This window comes from Bombus vosnesenskii, unplaced genomic scaffold (assembly GCF_011952255.1).
Source record: "Bombus vosnesenskii isolate JDL3184/JDL3185 unplaced genomic scaffold, Bvos_JDL3184-5_v1.1 scf7180000013266, whole genome shotgun sequence".
Taxonomy (NCBI): domain Eukaryota; kingdom Metazoa; phylum Arthropoda; class Insecta; order Hymenoptera; family Apidae; genus Bombus; species Bombus vosnesenskii.
In genome coordinates this window covers 4,884,695-4,899,741 of record NW_022882926.1, presented here as the reverse complement: position 1 = coordinate 4,899,741, position 15,047 = coordinate 4,884,695, and the positions used below count along the sequence as shown (strand labels likewise).

The window sequence follows — 15,047 nt, the reverse complement described above, 5'->3', positions numbered from 1 at the left end:
TGAATAGAATTCGAAGGATATATATATATAACTTTCAATAGCTAGTAAATATTTACACTACATTGATATATGCTAAACTGATCCTAACCGAAAATGGAAACTAAAAAATATAGCGGTGCGAAATTTTCAAGAACCATAACGGAATTTCTCTTCCTGTCCGAAAAACTTGAAAGGAAATTAGGAAGATCATCGAAAATAAATGGCTGGCAAAAAAAGGCAAATGTGTAACATAAATTAAAAGAACCGCTATAAGGAAGGGTAGGTACAGTTCGGTCGGTAGGTGGGAACCGCAGAATCGACCGTGGCGCGCTTCGCCTCGCCGGGGATAGTGTGGTGTCTCTGGCGTCGCGATGCGCGAATGCTCGCAGACCTTCTCATTCTCGTACCGTAGTCCGTCTCGTGAGCTTCGAGGCGACGTTACGTGTTGTGTACCGCGTTACTTGGCTTGTTGTTTCCGTGTCCGTGTTTCCTCGGTGTGCCACAGTTTTCATATATCCCTCGTCTTGCGCATATCGGTGTTACTTCTCGAAATATTTCAGTCGGATATCGTGTACTGTCGCGGAGACAGATCGCGGCGACACGTCGCGTACGTATCGGCAATAACGTGACGGAACGATGCACGGGTTTCTGCAACGAGATGACGTTTGATCCAGTCGAGGCTGTTGTTCAAGCCGGAAACGTTCTTCTCATCGGCAGCACAGGCTGGATTAAACGATAAAGTTACTCGCGCGAACAGTGAACAATCCGGCAATCGTGGAACGACAACGTGACACGCTCGTTACATATATACATATGTATATGTATATATAGAGCTGCTCTCACTCGGTGATTGTGTTCGCTTGTTGGTCATCAGTGTCGTGTGATAATTTTCGTGAAGCTGTGATTCGCGTAGCGGGAACCGAGAAACAGTGTCGTGACGACGAAGCATTTATGCAAATCAAGCACGAATCGTTCAGCAACAGTCGACAAGAGTATCGAAAACATAGCTTCGATCTACCCTTCGACATTGGAATCTCGTGGATCGCGTGCTTCGTGCAACCATACCCCGCTTCCTCGTGTGTATATGTGTTGTATAGTGCAGACACGGCGGAGCTAGCATCGTGAGCATCTGAAGGTGAGTCTGAGACAACAAAGTGATTCTACATTTGTGGTGGTAGATTCGATAGCCTACTAGGTGCGCAGGTTAATTAGCAGAAACGCCCGATCGCCCATACGGTATTCGGAGTAGTACTTGGTACACGGTAAGAATGTTTCGGAATTGATCGTCCGCCTCGCGGTCTCTCTAATGCAATCGGATCGTTGACAGTGATGGATTCGGCCTCGGAGACTCGTTCGCGTTCAAGTTTCGGCGCGTCTGCGTGAAACTGATTTTGCTCGGCCGCTTGAGATTCGAGAATTATGCCTATACATCGAACGGTCCTACCATCGACATTTTTTACCATTTGTTCTTGCGACTCTTTGATCACATGTCTACTCATTCTAGAGCGGTTATCAGAAATTTTTTGATTGTTTGTCGTTCTATACATATGCACGTGTATACAGTGTGTTTCAAGTAAAGAAGGATTTAATCCGAACGCCTATGATATTTTATCATATACTCGATCAGTTAATCATATTCTACACGTGTTTTTTACAGGGGATAAACCGAAAATCATATTTTACCAGTTTTCAACACGATAGTATATTATATCTGGTAATATTACCATTTATCATCGGTCCCGCGATCGCAACCCATACAAGCTCTATTCCAGATCTCATCCCCTTTGGCGTCGTATTTTCGATCCAGCTCGGTCGAAAATAAATTTCGCACGGTCTGCGAAGCTATGGTATCGCGCGATGTTTATTTATCGGGCTATTATGCGGTATTTAAATGGAAGGGGAAGAAGGCGAGCTTTCGTAATTCCTTCGGAAAATGTATCGACACCCAGACCTCTCCCTCCCTCCCTGTTGCCCCCTTTCCCCTTGTATAAATGTGTGAGTTCGTCGGCGGTTCCGGTTGCACGCGCGACAATGTATTAGCCCCGGGTTCCATCAATAATTTGCATAAACCGGCAGGGAAATTTACGTGTAACGCGGCGGAGGTGGCGGTGGTGGCGCGATGTTCCTCGCGAACTCGAAAGTGGATTACAAGTTACGGCCGGCCGATTTATGCGGCCATTACACGCCTGTAAGGTCTTAATTACTCGCGCCGGAAACTTTTCGACGTGAAGAATTTCGATGTCGCTTACTTGGTAAAGCGGGAAGAAAGAAAGTACGAAGTGGATGCTTTCGGTATGCGACAAGGCAGACGCTCGAAGCTAGCGTTCAATGGTCGAACGATATTACTTATTATATTGTTACCAGTTGCAAAAATTGTCGCTAGCAATTGTTAGCTTTCCCGATATTAGATTCGTGCAAGTGAATTGAATCTCGCTATTTACATTTTATAGATATGTGTAGTTTATGGTGCATGTTGCATCGGCAAATTTTGTTAACTAGATTCGGAGAAATACAACCGTATTTCTGTGTAACTACATACATAAGAGGAGTTCGACTTAGATTCCTTGTGCTGTATAGTCGAATCGAAACGCGAAATCGAGTCGAATTCGATGCAGCATCGTCTACTGAAAATTTAGTTAGACATTCGATTGGTAGAGATGTACCGAATGTCATAGTCGTAAGCTCGAACCAGGATTCTTCGACGCTCCGAAATTGCAACGTTTCGTTATAAAACACGGTAGTATTTTTCCGTGTAGGTTTGTCCAAAATTCATTTAGTTTAGTTTATATCGCTGACTCGGATTCAATTACATGCTTTAATTTATAATCGATGTTATGTGAAATATTGAACAATCGCTGTGAAGCTTGCAATAATTGGTAGCGAAACGTTTAATATCTCATATTTGATTGACGCATGATTCATTCTAATTAATCATTCAAGTGTATCAATACTTCGTATCGATATCAAGAACTCTACGATCGAGGTATTAAACTTATACTCTGCTTATGATTCGCCTCATTAGAACGTGAAACATCCTAAATTAAAAGTCGACTACGTCGAGCATTCGATGGCAAGTTGCAAGTTTTCATCCGAGTTATAAATGTATGCCAAACATTTGTCGACAAATATACACAACGATTTGTCCGTTTCGGAACGTTAACATCTGAAAATGTGAGAAACGTCAACCACTGCAGTTGTTCAGGACGCAGTTTAAGAATCTCTCGAATTTATCGTAGAAGACATTCCTTTGAAAACACGAAATACGCATGGATTCGATACAGTTTTTTATTTGGATATTCATCCACATACTTGATCGACGAGATACGGGGCATGGTCTCGACAAATATTTATATTTTTGTGGTTGCTTATATTTGCCTACCGGATGAATCTCTGTTACAACAAACATGGTTACATACACCCGAATTGAAATCCATTAATTTACCCAATGTAATGTAATATTTCAAAGACATATTTAATATTTCATATACATTGGAAGGGTTACCGAAATGAAATGATACGTTCAGAATATTCGTAATTGCACATGGAATTATTTTAATTATATTATTCAACAGTTGATATCATTAATGTATTTCTATGCGTATGTAGATACACATAGAACTCGATAAACACTATGTTCTCGAAAAATAGAAAGTAATGTGGGGAATCTTGTTAAACCGCACAGTGAGCTGATTCCTTTACGGTTTGATTCGTTCGTTTAAAAATTCGCAGTAATTCGCTTGTTTTTAACGGTAGTACCACAAAAAAAACCAGCAAAAACGTCGCTTGAGACGTCAATTTAGATAAAACGTAGGACAAATATCGGCACGATATATCGGGGAAATATTCCCACTGGTATATCCCAACCGTTCGCTATCAGAACTGGATATTGATACAGACGCAATATCTTTCGAGGGGTAGTGTATTGGGCCGGAAAGTTAAGTCTCGCGTTCACGCTGGCTGGTATTAGATCAAACAAAACAAAGGGGATGTTGAATCAATATCGGAGCGGAGGCGGCAATGAAAGGAACAAGCCTGGAGTATGATTATGCGGCGAGAAGCAATCCGTTTCAGGAGAACGAAGTCGTGAAGCAGCCATCAAAGAAAGGTTAGAGAGAGCAAAGTCAAAGAGGCAGTTCGTCTTCGGTCTTGTCGTTGAGACGCATGCTCGTGTCTCGATTCTGCGAGACGTAGGAACTCGAGTTACTCGAGTCATCGTTGGAGAGACGCATTTCATCAAAACTTGCGGTTTGTGTGTATACCATCCCATGGTAAGCTTTATTCAGTTCGTAGTTTAGAAGGATGCGAGGATCTTGGAATTTAAACGCACAATGGAATATAAATGGAGTTATGCGAATCGAATAACGAATATAAAGTGCAGGATGAATTGGTAGAGTTTTGATGAATTTTGCTGAAAGTTTGACTGGCAGACTCGGTTATTTGGCGATTGAAGTATCGCGATAATTAAGCACATAATTAGCAATAACACTTTTGAAAATCGTCATGAAAGGGTACTCGATGTTTCGGCAATCGAAGCAGAAAGAATCTTCAGAAGCTGCAGTAGCAGGAAATGCAATTAGAGTTCTCAAAGTGGATAATACGCCGCAATTAGAACTTTCAACTAACTGCAATATTCAGTCACGAAGCACTTGATGACTACACCGCTTCAACCTTAGAGTCCTCGATAATTGTACATCTCTATCGGTAGACCACTAGACCATCGAATCCCTCTACAATCGATAAACCTCGCGATTAGAATACTCAAGCCAGCATCAAGATACCAGTTAATCCTTCCGTTAAGTACCGTATTTCCTCGTTTTTAATCATTTTTTGTGTCTGTTCGAGCGGAATGTCGCTTAAATCGATGCATATCTACGCGTAAGCTTCGCTACTCGAACACTTCTTGTTCCATCGATGTCTCAACGATAGATATTGAAATCCGCTCTTCTAGGTTGCCTGTTTTCTAAAGTTTAACATACACCGGAGAATATTGCGGCACTTTCCCAACGAGATCCCCGACAGAAGGGATCGTAAGCATTCGAAGCACGTAATCCATGCTCCACCGTGTGTCGTCGAAGATAAATGAGCCGTTCTCTATACGTAGACAGGAGAAATTTTGTTCTATCGTCGAAATCGCCATTGGACTCACGCCATCATTTACGACGATTAAACGGGCGGGTCCAACGTGATCATCGCGTACGATCGCAAAAGCTATTAAAATGAACGTTGTGTATGAACGAACTGGTAGTATCAAAAGTTGAGAAGTTTTGTCGAAACTCGTCTCAAATCGTGAAATTTCGATTTCGAATCATGGAAGCATCATATCGAGCATTTAAATTCAAATCGATAGGACGATTTCTCACCAATGTTTAAAGTGCTGGATTCGATTCAAATCGAACTCGATCAAGTTCTACTGTGCGAAACGAATCGGCAGACAAAGAGTTGAGTACAGTCGGTAATTTTTCACCTTTCGCTACCACTACCAAATCGGAATGAAAGTTTATGACCTCGTCGTTGGTTCCCCGGTCGCTTTAAAATTTCAACGCTATGGGCCATTCCCCTGTTCCTCTGTTTTTCTATTTTTCTCGCCATACCTGTCGCTATCTCGTCTCTCGCTTTCCGCGTGGCGAGAGATTATTTTTACTGTTCCATCGATCGTAACTCGCCGCCAACCGGTTAGTGGAAGATCGTTCTCGTGATTTCGATGTGCTCCCTCGATCGTGGAATCCATTCTACCCATTTTGGTTAATAGACAACGATGCCCAAAACGAATATAACGTTTTTAAAAGTACTTTGTATTACTATATACAAACGAAATAACGATTTCAAGCGAATAATTTCCTGCTGTGCTGGATTTACCAAACAAATTTCATACTTCTGACACATAGAATGTGTAAAAACCTCGTAGTTTATCGTCGTCGTAATTAAAATCTCTTTTCTCTGAAAAATTGCATTTCTCAAAGCTTCATCATTCGTGAGTTGTCGATAAACGTCGAAAAACATTTGGTCCCTAAATGTTCGTGCCACAATCAGAGTAAAACAATTCTAAGAACGGACGGGAGGAGAGTAGATGGGGTTTGCTACAGTGTTTTGCCGAGTTCGATCGGCCAGAAATCGTCAGAGCTTTCAGCGGTCGTGTTCACGATATGTTGCTTAAACGGTGATCTAAAGTTAGACCGTAAAACGAAACATTTTTCACCGGGAGACGAAGAGAGAAAGAGCGATGGTGCCACGTCATTTCGTGCATTTCGCGTTTGGCCAGTTGCCATGTTAGCTGGAAGTCACGAATAGAACTATCGCGTGTCACGACCGATGGAAATTAAATCGTAAAATTTTCGGCACTGCATCGATCTTGTGGTCTTTGTGTTTCGATCGCTGACCCTCGAATTCTGTAGTGGAGAACCTGGAACAGTTTTGAGGCTCTTCCGTGCGACAAACTTTTCTTGAACGCGGGTCATCGAGCTCCGGCAAAGTCCTCTTGCAGCTTTCCAAGCACCCCACCAAATAAGCTTTCGAGCAATCCGGCAACTTTTTCTATAAATCAGCGATCGTCTCTCATAGAGACTACAGAACTGGATGGAACATTTAATCCAGCACATCTTGGACCAATGTCGAGACGTTTCACGAATTTTCCATTGAATAGACGAATTCTATAGACCTTTCGAAAGAAATGGAAAAGTTTGACGTCTACAATTTTTCCGGTTGCTATTCTAGTTTATCTTCTAGTAATATTTCAAAAGTTTTCATAGATTGATAAATATCGAGTACTCCCAGAGTTTCGTGTTTCTTCGTAGAAATCTGATATCGTAAATCGAATAAAGGTTCGAATTCGATGTTGATCTCTGATAAAGCGGTGATTTCCGAAACAGAGTGCAGTCGATATATCGTGTTCAGTTTTGTTGCTAAAAAAATAGATGCCGACTAATTTGGCTCTTCTTCTCTGTACGAAAGAATAGGAAAAGTCATTGTTCGCTCGTTCTCTACTGTGTCAATTGAGAATAATAGACGTCTGGTGGAAAGCGAATCCACGTGGCTCTTTAATATCTTCGATTTTAAGAGAAGATCAATTCATAAGAGGATCCATTTCGACCTTTCGTGTCGGATATTTTGGAAAAAGAAACGAATCGAGAGATAGTTACACGTGGCTGCTTGCAGATAGAATTATTATTCGAGTTAAGTTGCTACTAGTTAAAACCACCGGGCGTCTCTACTACGGATAGGAGTAGCAAACATAGCGTGGCAGTAGAAGTAGCCAGATGGAGTGTAGAGTATATGGTTAGAGTGAAAGATCACCAGGAACGTTTTCAAATGCCTTTGATATAGAAGATAACTCAGAATTCGTCTCTCAGGTGGCATCGATCGGCCGGCTCCTTTCGCTTTTGGCAAGTGATCCGAGAAGTAAATTGCCTTAAGTGGGCGATAACGCTCCTCGTCGATGAAGAGACTAAGATACGGCTGTTGCATAGAATGTACAATGTACATACACATATAGCAGAGAAAGACAGGAAGAGGATGAACACGTAACCGTAGCTTCCTATCTATATACATCTCTCACAGCCACATGGATTTTCAGTTCGCGAGCGGTTCGACGAGCTGGCTGATGCCTTTGTGCTTAGCCCTGGTCTACGTGCACACGAACGAGCACGAACACGCGGCCTGGAACACGTTGATGAGTTCTTCGCCGTGCAATAACACGTTCCTGTCCTCCCACCAACCTCTATCCCCCATCCGACACTCGAGCTTCCACTTGTTCCTGCTGTTCTTGCTCCGGCCGCGAAATGTCTGCCGTCGCATATATGCAGTAATGTCCAGGAGATACTCGACATATCTGCGTGACGTCTCGAGGGTGCAGATGTCGCATCAGGGCATTAGCATCGGCCTCAAGATACTCCGGTGATTTTCGAGAACATCTCGGAAATGTCCTCGATCCTATCTTCTACGAGTAGAAGGAAACAGAGAGAGAATGAGCGAGACAGCGAAACAGGGAGTATTCTGATGCCGATGAATTCTGATGGACCGCGTGTTTGCGCAACCTCTAGTCATTGATATTTACGATGGAATTGTTTCTCTGTCGTGATGTTAGGGATGGAGAGGATGCTGGTGCACGTTCGAGATACATACTCGAGCTTCAAGTTCGATCACCTTGATTCTTCAAAGTAGAACACGAGATTCTCTGTGCAATTCTATTAATTCTTCGTTTTGAAATTTGATCTTTGCTCGCGGATTCCGCTGTACAAGATTTTACGACAAAACAACGGGCAGGAAGTTGCGACATCCACTAATTTCCAATGCATCATCCGGGAAGAAAGTCCGGGAAGAAAGAAAGGCCGGTCGGTGTTCCTTTAGGTGTGTCGCGTCATCCCGCAATTTTTCCAAGCCTTTGTGCCATAGGGATTTCCGCGACAAAAGCAATAAATCCAGCGTCTATCCGCCATGCGGAACTGACCTGGCGTGCCGCGTCTGCGTACACGTAGTAAGCTCCTTTCGGACCAATCCCTGGGAACGGGCATTTTAACACAATGCGTCCGTCCTCGTCTTGCATCAAGCAACGGCATAGAAGGGACTGTCGTCTCTCTTTCTGTGATGATTGTTGCGCGACTGGATCTTTGTGAACTCGGCCGAAACTCTACGGCGACGTTTCTACTAACAAATTTTGTCAGCGAAAGGAAGATGAATTATACCTTCCAGGGGAATACCTGTCAACCGTGGCTTCTTAAGATGCAAATTGCTCGTTGCAATGGGCAGTTTGGAACTGGAAAACGTGTAGATGATAAACCAGCTGGGAGGAGTTGGCATCTGCTTAATTAAGAAGATTTCTTACAAATTTACATCTATCGATTAGATAAAGTACATTTTTTTCGCCGAGGATTACTACAATATATACGTGCAAATGAAAGATTCTTTGGAGCATGGATAATCGTAGGGAAATTAATCCTTTGAGAGCGAACGTGTTTCGCTACATAGAACATTCGCAGGCTGCTGTCTTTGATTAAAGGAAATGAATAAGTAGGGGACGCATTGATTCGAGTATTCGGTACAGACTGAGCTTCGCAAATGCTCAGTGCTTCGTGTTAATTACACGCAAGGAATGCTCGAATACGCTACCCCTGAGCGTAATTTAATAGTCATCATGCAGCTGATTAACACAGCCTTCGCTAATCAGCGATTCCGCCTGTCGACCAACGTAACAATTTTTCACCATGTTCAAGATATCTATTTCCAACTAGGTAATGGCATTAGCATCGATGCGTTATAGATTATAACGGTACGAATTAATTATAGTACCTAATATGTTATATCGCTTTCGTCCGTCTTTCTGTTTGGAACAAGCGCGCGCTGGTTGTTAAAAGCTGTACACAAATTTATTCGCCAGCGGAATTAGCGCTAATTGAATACGGATCATGGAACGGCGTTTAACGTCATTAAACGATTACCAGCACATACGCGTCTGTGCGGAGGTTTGAGGGTCCTACGATCGCGAGATCGACTGTATGAACGACGTGCGAATATCTACTTTTGCATAATCCCCGTCGCGCCGCCTGTCCCTTCACTTAGACCATCGAATATGTATGAGGGAATAACAGGGAAAATGAATTCGCCAATGTTTACGAGCCTCCCCGTCGTCTTTACGATGTCGTGACCGCGCACTCTAACGAATTACCAAATTCTCGGTGAATATTAACGCTTGAATATTGTTAGAGGAGAGTTGTGCCCACTGACCTACCTGTCGTATTATTTTTTAGAATAATGCATTATCGAAAAGAAAATAAAAAGATAGTTAAGTATGACGGCAAAGGAAATATGTTAAGGAATCCACCCCTAAAATCCTATTCGCAATTTTCTCACATCAAATAGTTACTAGGCTCAGCCAGGGGTTACAACTTAAACAGCTTTCCGCAAGGATTTCGAGCGTGTTGTGAAGAATTCAGCTGGCAAAAACAGCTTACCTTTGCACTTGGAGGGATCAACGGGGTGGTATTATAAGAAATGATGTCGTAGGTGTACCGCGCTATGGAATATCGCCGAGATAATTCCTTTATCAGTATTCTACCTGAAACGTCGGGACGGATCGACTTCTGTCGTTGGCAGCTTCGTTCTCCGGCAAGTGCATACCGCTTACCAGAGATGGGATTCCACCGCCTTCCATAGAAGTGTTATAATAGTAAAATTAACGCCTCAGCTGCGGTTTGCCGAGGATGTCTAGAATGCGCGTGATTTGCGGTCGAATAATGCATACGGTCGTCGATTCCTTGCTTATATCGCTTATTGCTTCAGCGTAGATTTAACTTCAAAGAAACTGTCGATGGAAATATTATTATCCCTTAATTGCGTCATAGTGCCTTTTTTATAAACAGACTGAGAGCTCATAGTGTGCTGAAAGTCGATATTATTATCGCATCTTCAAGCGAATGGTTCTATGAAAAAGGCGTACTTTTTAATAGAAGTATCACCTATGATCTTTACCAAGGGTGCGCAGCTTGCTCTAAGATCGCAGGTTATGAGCAGTAATCGATGCCGAATTTTCCTAGTTTTGGTCGAGAACCAGTTTAGATGAAAAATTGCATATTCAAAATTCAGGAATTGAATCGGTTTCGTTCCTCTACAACCGAACTGAAAGGGCAATTCAACGCGTGGTAGAGCGGTTTGAAGGCTACTCGATTTTCGCTTTTCTGAACTCGAAAACGCATATAATGATCCATGAAACAAGTGGCGAATAATCTTACCACAAACGAGGAGTGGTTGAACGAGACGCATACACGCATCATGGCGAACTCGTTTAAATTTAAATCGTCAGGTTTCCGGTGGCAGGCAGCCGGGATCGACCATAATGCGAAATACGTGGTGACGGTGAACCGCGATAAACGGGACAGCCGAATTCTCTCGGGACGTAAAATCGAAACTTGAATCTATCGAGATCTGTGTCGAAAGTTGAACGTGTACACGGCAGGAAGTTCAGCACGCAAAAATTCTGCTTTGGTTTTTTCACAACTCTGATTAACACCAATGTATATAAAGGTACAATTGTTTGGCAAAGTTAGTTTATGGGGCAGCACGATGGAGATATCGTGCAGTTTTTATCGATGACTAGTTTTTGGTAGTTTCAGATTCAAAGCTGGATTTAATAGGCAGCTTATATCTGTTCCTGGCGTTCGTACGGGTTTCCCGTATTATTGTTTTTGTCAGGTTTTTCTGCTCAACATGAACACCTGCAACGTAGTTTCTGATTCTCGTTTCTGCTACCTGAACAACCGATAAAATTATTTAAACGGACGAGTATGTAGTTGTGCGTTGAACCGACGCAGATTTCGTATTCGTTTCCTTCGCCTTACGCGCTATAATGTACTATATGTACTATTTTAAGTATTTCGATCGACGCGTAACACAATTGCAGGTGAAAGCGGTTAAGAGGAGAGAATGATGCGCACGAAGCGTCGTGTTATTACACTTCTGAAAACAAACCTTCGATATCATCGTCTGTCTACGTTAAACAAATATTATCCAACATTCGCGTTTATTGTACGTTTTAGTTTAATCAGCAATTCAATTTGTAACGTTGCCCGTTTCTTCGATTACTTTGAGAGAAAACGAACTGGTCCGTCAACTTTCCAACTCGCGATGATCACAGGAGCATAAAGCCGTGATACCTCGTACGGCAATTTTGTAAGAAGACCAGCTATAGATGGCGGTAAATCATTCACACTACAATTAATCCGCTCCAACGCGCCAGCTTTGCTTCAAATTTAGTAGCCCGAACAGAGAAGTCTCTGTAATTAGCCAGTTCGCTTTTTCCCTTTTCCTTCTCTCTTTCTCTCTGCCTTGCTACTGCCGCTACATCTCCTCCTTCTTCCTCCTTGTTTGGCTAGCGGACTCTGTTTGTCTGTGGCCTGAAAAACCTCCACAGGCAGACGTGTAAACGACATTAGGAGAGTTCACAGGCTGAGTTTCGTCGATGCTCTGGCCAGCTAGAGCACCCGTTTGATGCAAACTTTACGGAAGAGCGGATCTGCGGTCGGTTGCGCGGCGGCCAAGTTCGCTCACGGAGCTACCCGTTGGAGAATCATCAGGAGAGTTCGCATTCCTCGATCGTGTCTCCGCTTTAATCGCCAAAGCAATGATTAGTTAGGCATAAGTCCCTGACTCGGCTCCGACCGTCTTGTTCCCTGACCAACGTTTACGTAACATGGTCCAGGTAATCCTTGGAGTTTGTGTCCAGACCACCGTTCCATGCGACTGAAGAAGATGGTAATGTATACTGCGTAATGCATAAGACGATAAGTTTGATTAGTACGAGAATAGAATAGGAGAAACTTTAATCGTACCGTGAAGGATACTTTACGTAAGAAGCCATGTAAGAGATTTATTTATTAAATAGAACGATCACGAATTACTCGTCTACTGCGAAACATTCGTTCTAAAAATATTTCTACAGAGTAGTGTAATTCGAATAACTTCTACTGTCAGTACATGAAATTTCCCAACCAAGCAAAATTCCAACTCGAGACAATTACGGCGTGCTTAGTAACGTGTTGCAGTACTTAGTTTCCGGATTAGTTAGCCAGTCCGGTGCAATTTAAACTCTGTAAGTCCGTGATGATTTACAAACCAGAAGTCACATTGTAACTGACGTAAAGATGAAAATGTCGTTTTCCAAAGTTCGTAGACTGTTTGCGTGATATAATTGTAAAGAGAAGCGGCTTGTTGGGATTTACACGAGTGCAACACCATTGGGATCGCTGGGTGAGGTCGAATCCTAACGCCTCGACCCTGAGCTTAACCTTACGTAACATTCCCAGCGGCGTGTGACGATAAATCTTCGCAGGAGCATTAGTGGCCCCTTGTCCCGTGCTCCGCTACACACCTACATGGCCGTCCGTTTCCGGTCGGTTGCTCAATAGCTTTACGAGTTCATATTTCCATGTCGTTCCAGGATTACCGTCCGGAAGCTTTAGACCAAGACTGAGATTAAAGCGTAAGTTTGCATTATGCGATCAACTCGCGAGTTCCGTGCTCCAAAAGGGATAATGAAAAAAATGCCCGGCTAACGAAAGTAGAATGTTTGGAGTAAGAAGGTTGTCGGTGATGGATTGTTTGAGAATCATGGGAATTATGTGTTGGGCTCCCATGTTTTGAGCAACGCGTTTGATAGCAAAGAAAAATTGTTGGTCCCAGACGGTTCGGTGTTACTTGAAATTGCGTTGTACGTACGATAACGTGCTATTTCTTTATATTTCTATTTTACCTGTGGTTGAAAATCTTTTGTTAGATCTCTATGATTAAGTTGCTCGGATTTACGACATGGACGTCAGATATTGCTATTTTTGAAAATTTCTAAATAATCATTACACCGTCTACTGGGTCTCGTCGAAGCTGGAAGTGGAGATCTTGGAATTATTTATGGCTGTCGAATTCGCACGTTCGCAGGCCGGATAATTTGTTAGGTTCTCGCTTCTGCACACTCGATAGTAACGACATGCCATAAACCGGTAGCCTGGTTTATCGGCACATCGGTAATCAGTAGACATGGAGTTTCCCCTTGGGCCTGATCCATACGTCTATCTTATCTAAGGAATTAACTTAGTGAGCGGCTGCTCGTAGGTAATTATACAAAGTGATAAAAACGTTGTTAAACATCACGTTCGGTACATTGATAAAATTAGGAACACTTGGAAATGTTCAATATCTTTTTTAAATACTGGTATCGTCTAGATTCATCTATTTTCTGTCTGAATCGTACAAATGTATTCCAGTCTTGATATATTCGAGTTTATTACCAATCTTATTACATGGTTGTTTTCATTCTTCACCAATTTCGCCATTGTTCGTGTAACTTTATAAATGGTGATCGAGAACGAAGCTAAGAGTAGAATTCGCTGAGGTCAGTTACCGCAACGAAGATCGGTGATTTACGCTTCTAATCGAATCGCAATTACACGTGACGGGTGCAGTCTTCATCGTCTTGTACCTCTCTGTCAGCCCGCCTCTCCTACGTTCGCAGAAGTTATCGCGAAGAGCTATGTTCGTTTTAGGTACTTTATCACAGCGTGAAGCTAGGTTTGATCGATGCCAGCCACCATTTTTTGCGCTCCTCTGGAGTATCCAGCCGATTGTGTGCACGTCTAGTAGCGATTGTCCTCTTTCGTCATCGGAAATAGCGATTCTTCAGTTCGTGGACCACACTAGCCTGACAGCTGAATATATATGACGCTGCTTAATAAATCCAGCGGACACAACGACTGCAATCTGCTCGTGGAACACGTAATCTGGTTTAACGTACCTACTCGCTCGATTTTCTCGCGTTGCTTGCTACCTTTTGTCTTTTGCTCGCGTATGTAATTCTGGAGTTCTTCTTTTGTTTGAAAATGTCCAGGAATAGAATGTTCTCGGTGTTGATAAGAGTGATTTAAATCAGAGCATTATTTCGAATCGTTCTTTCATCTAATAACGATCAACGCAACACGAAATCTTTCCAACGAGAATATCTTGCGATAACCCAGTTTTCTGAGGTGAGTTATTGGATTATTCATGCATCACTAGCAACTGCAAACTTGAAGATCGTCGTGCATTAGAAGCAATATTGGAAGCGAAAATTGGATGAAGGCTAGGGACCAAACGTCGAACAGCCATGAGTTTTGTGATCGTACGCGGAGTCAAAGCAAGTGAATCTGTAAGTCACTCGCCAGATACTCTAGATATTTCTCATATTTTTCGTGTCTTTCCTTCTTCTTTTCCGATACTTTCGCCAGCAGCTGGTCAGAATGATTTGCGAATTTCCATTCGCTGAAAAGTTCGAGCGGACAGATGCGCAGGGTAAACGTTCGTCGTTTGCCAAGTATTTTAATTCACCGCCGGATAGTTCTGGCATACCGACGCTCAGAATTCTTTCCCTTTGACCAGACGATCCGTGATTCGACGCCATCCCGACCTTTCGCCGTTTGCTGTATTTTCTAATTAACGCGAGAACTTGCATACCTGCTCGACTCTAGCAAAAGTAGGAATTGTGTGACAGAAAATCCACTGAGCTCGCGCTCTCATTTCTTTGCGGCAAACCGTTTGGAATCTCGTGCGTTTCA

At 42.8% G+C, this 15,047-nt stretch overlaps 1 protein-coding gene across 2 annotated transcripts in view; it reads left to right on the top strand.

The window, feature by feature from the left end:
- Positions 1 to 368: 368 nt before the first annotated feature.
- The window catches only part of LOC117243475 (neuroligin-4, X-linked), a 261,837-nt gene continuing 247,158 nt past the window's right edge, over positions 369 to 15,047 (top strand). For both annotated transcript variants that reach the window (XM_033510993.1, XM_033510994.1), the window contains exon 1: positions 369 to 1,114. The gene's annotated coding sequence lies outside the window, so the exon portion shown is untranslated. The remainder of the gene's footprint in view (positions 1,115 to 15,047) is intronic.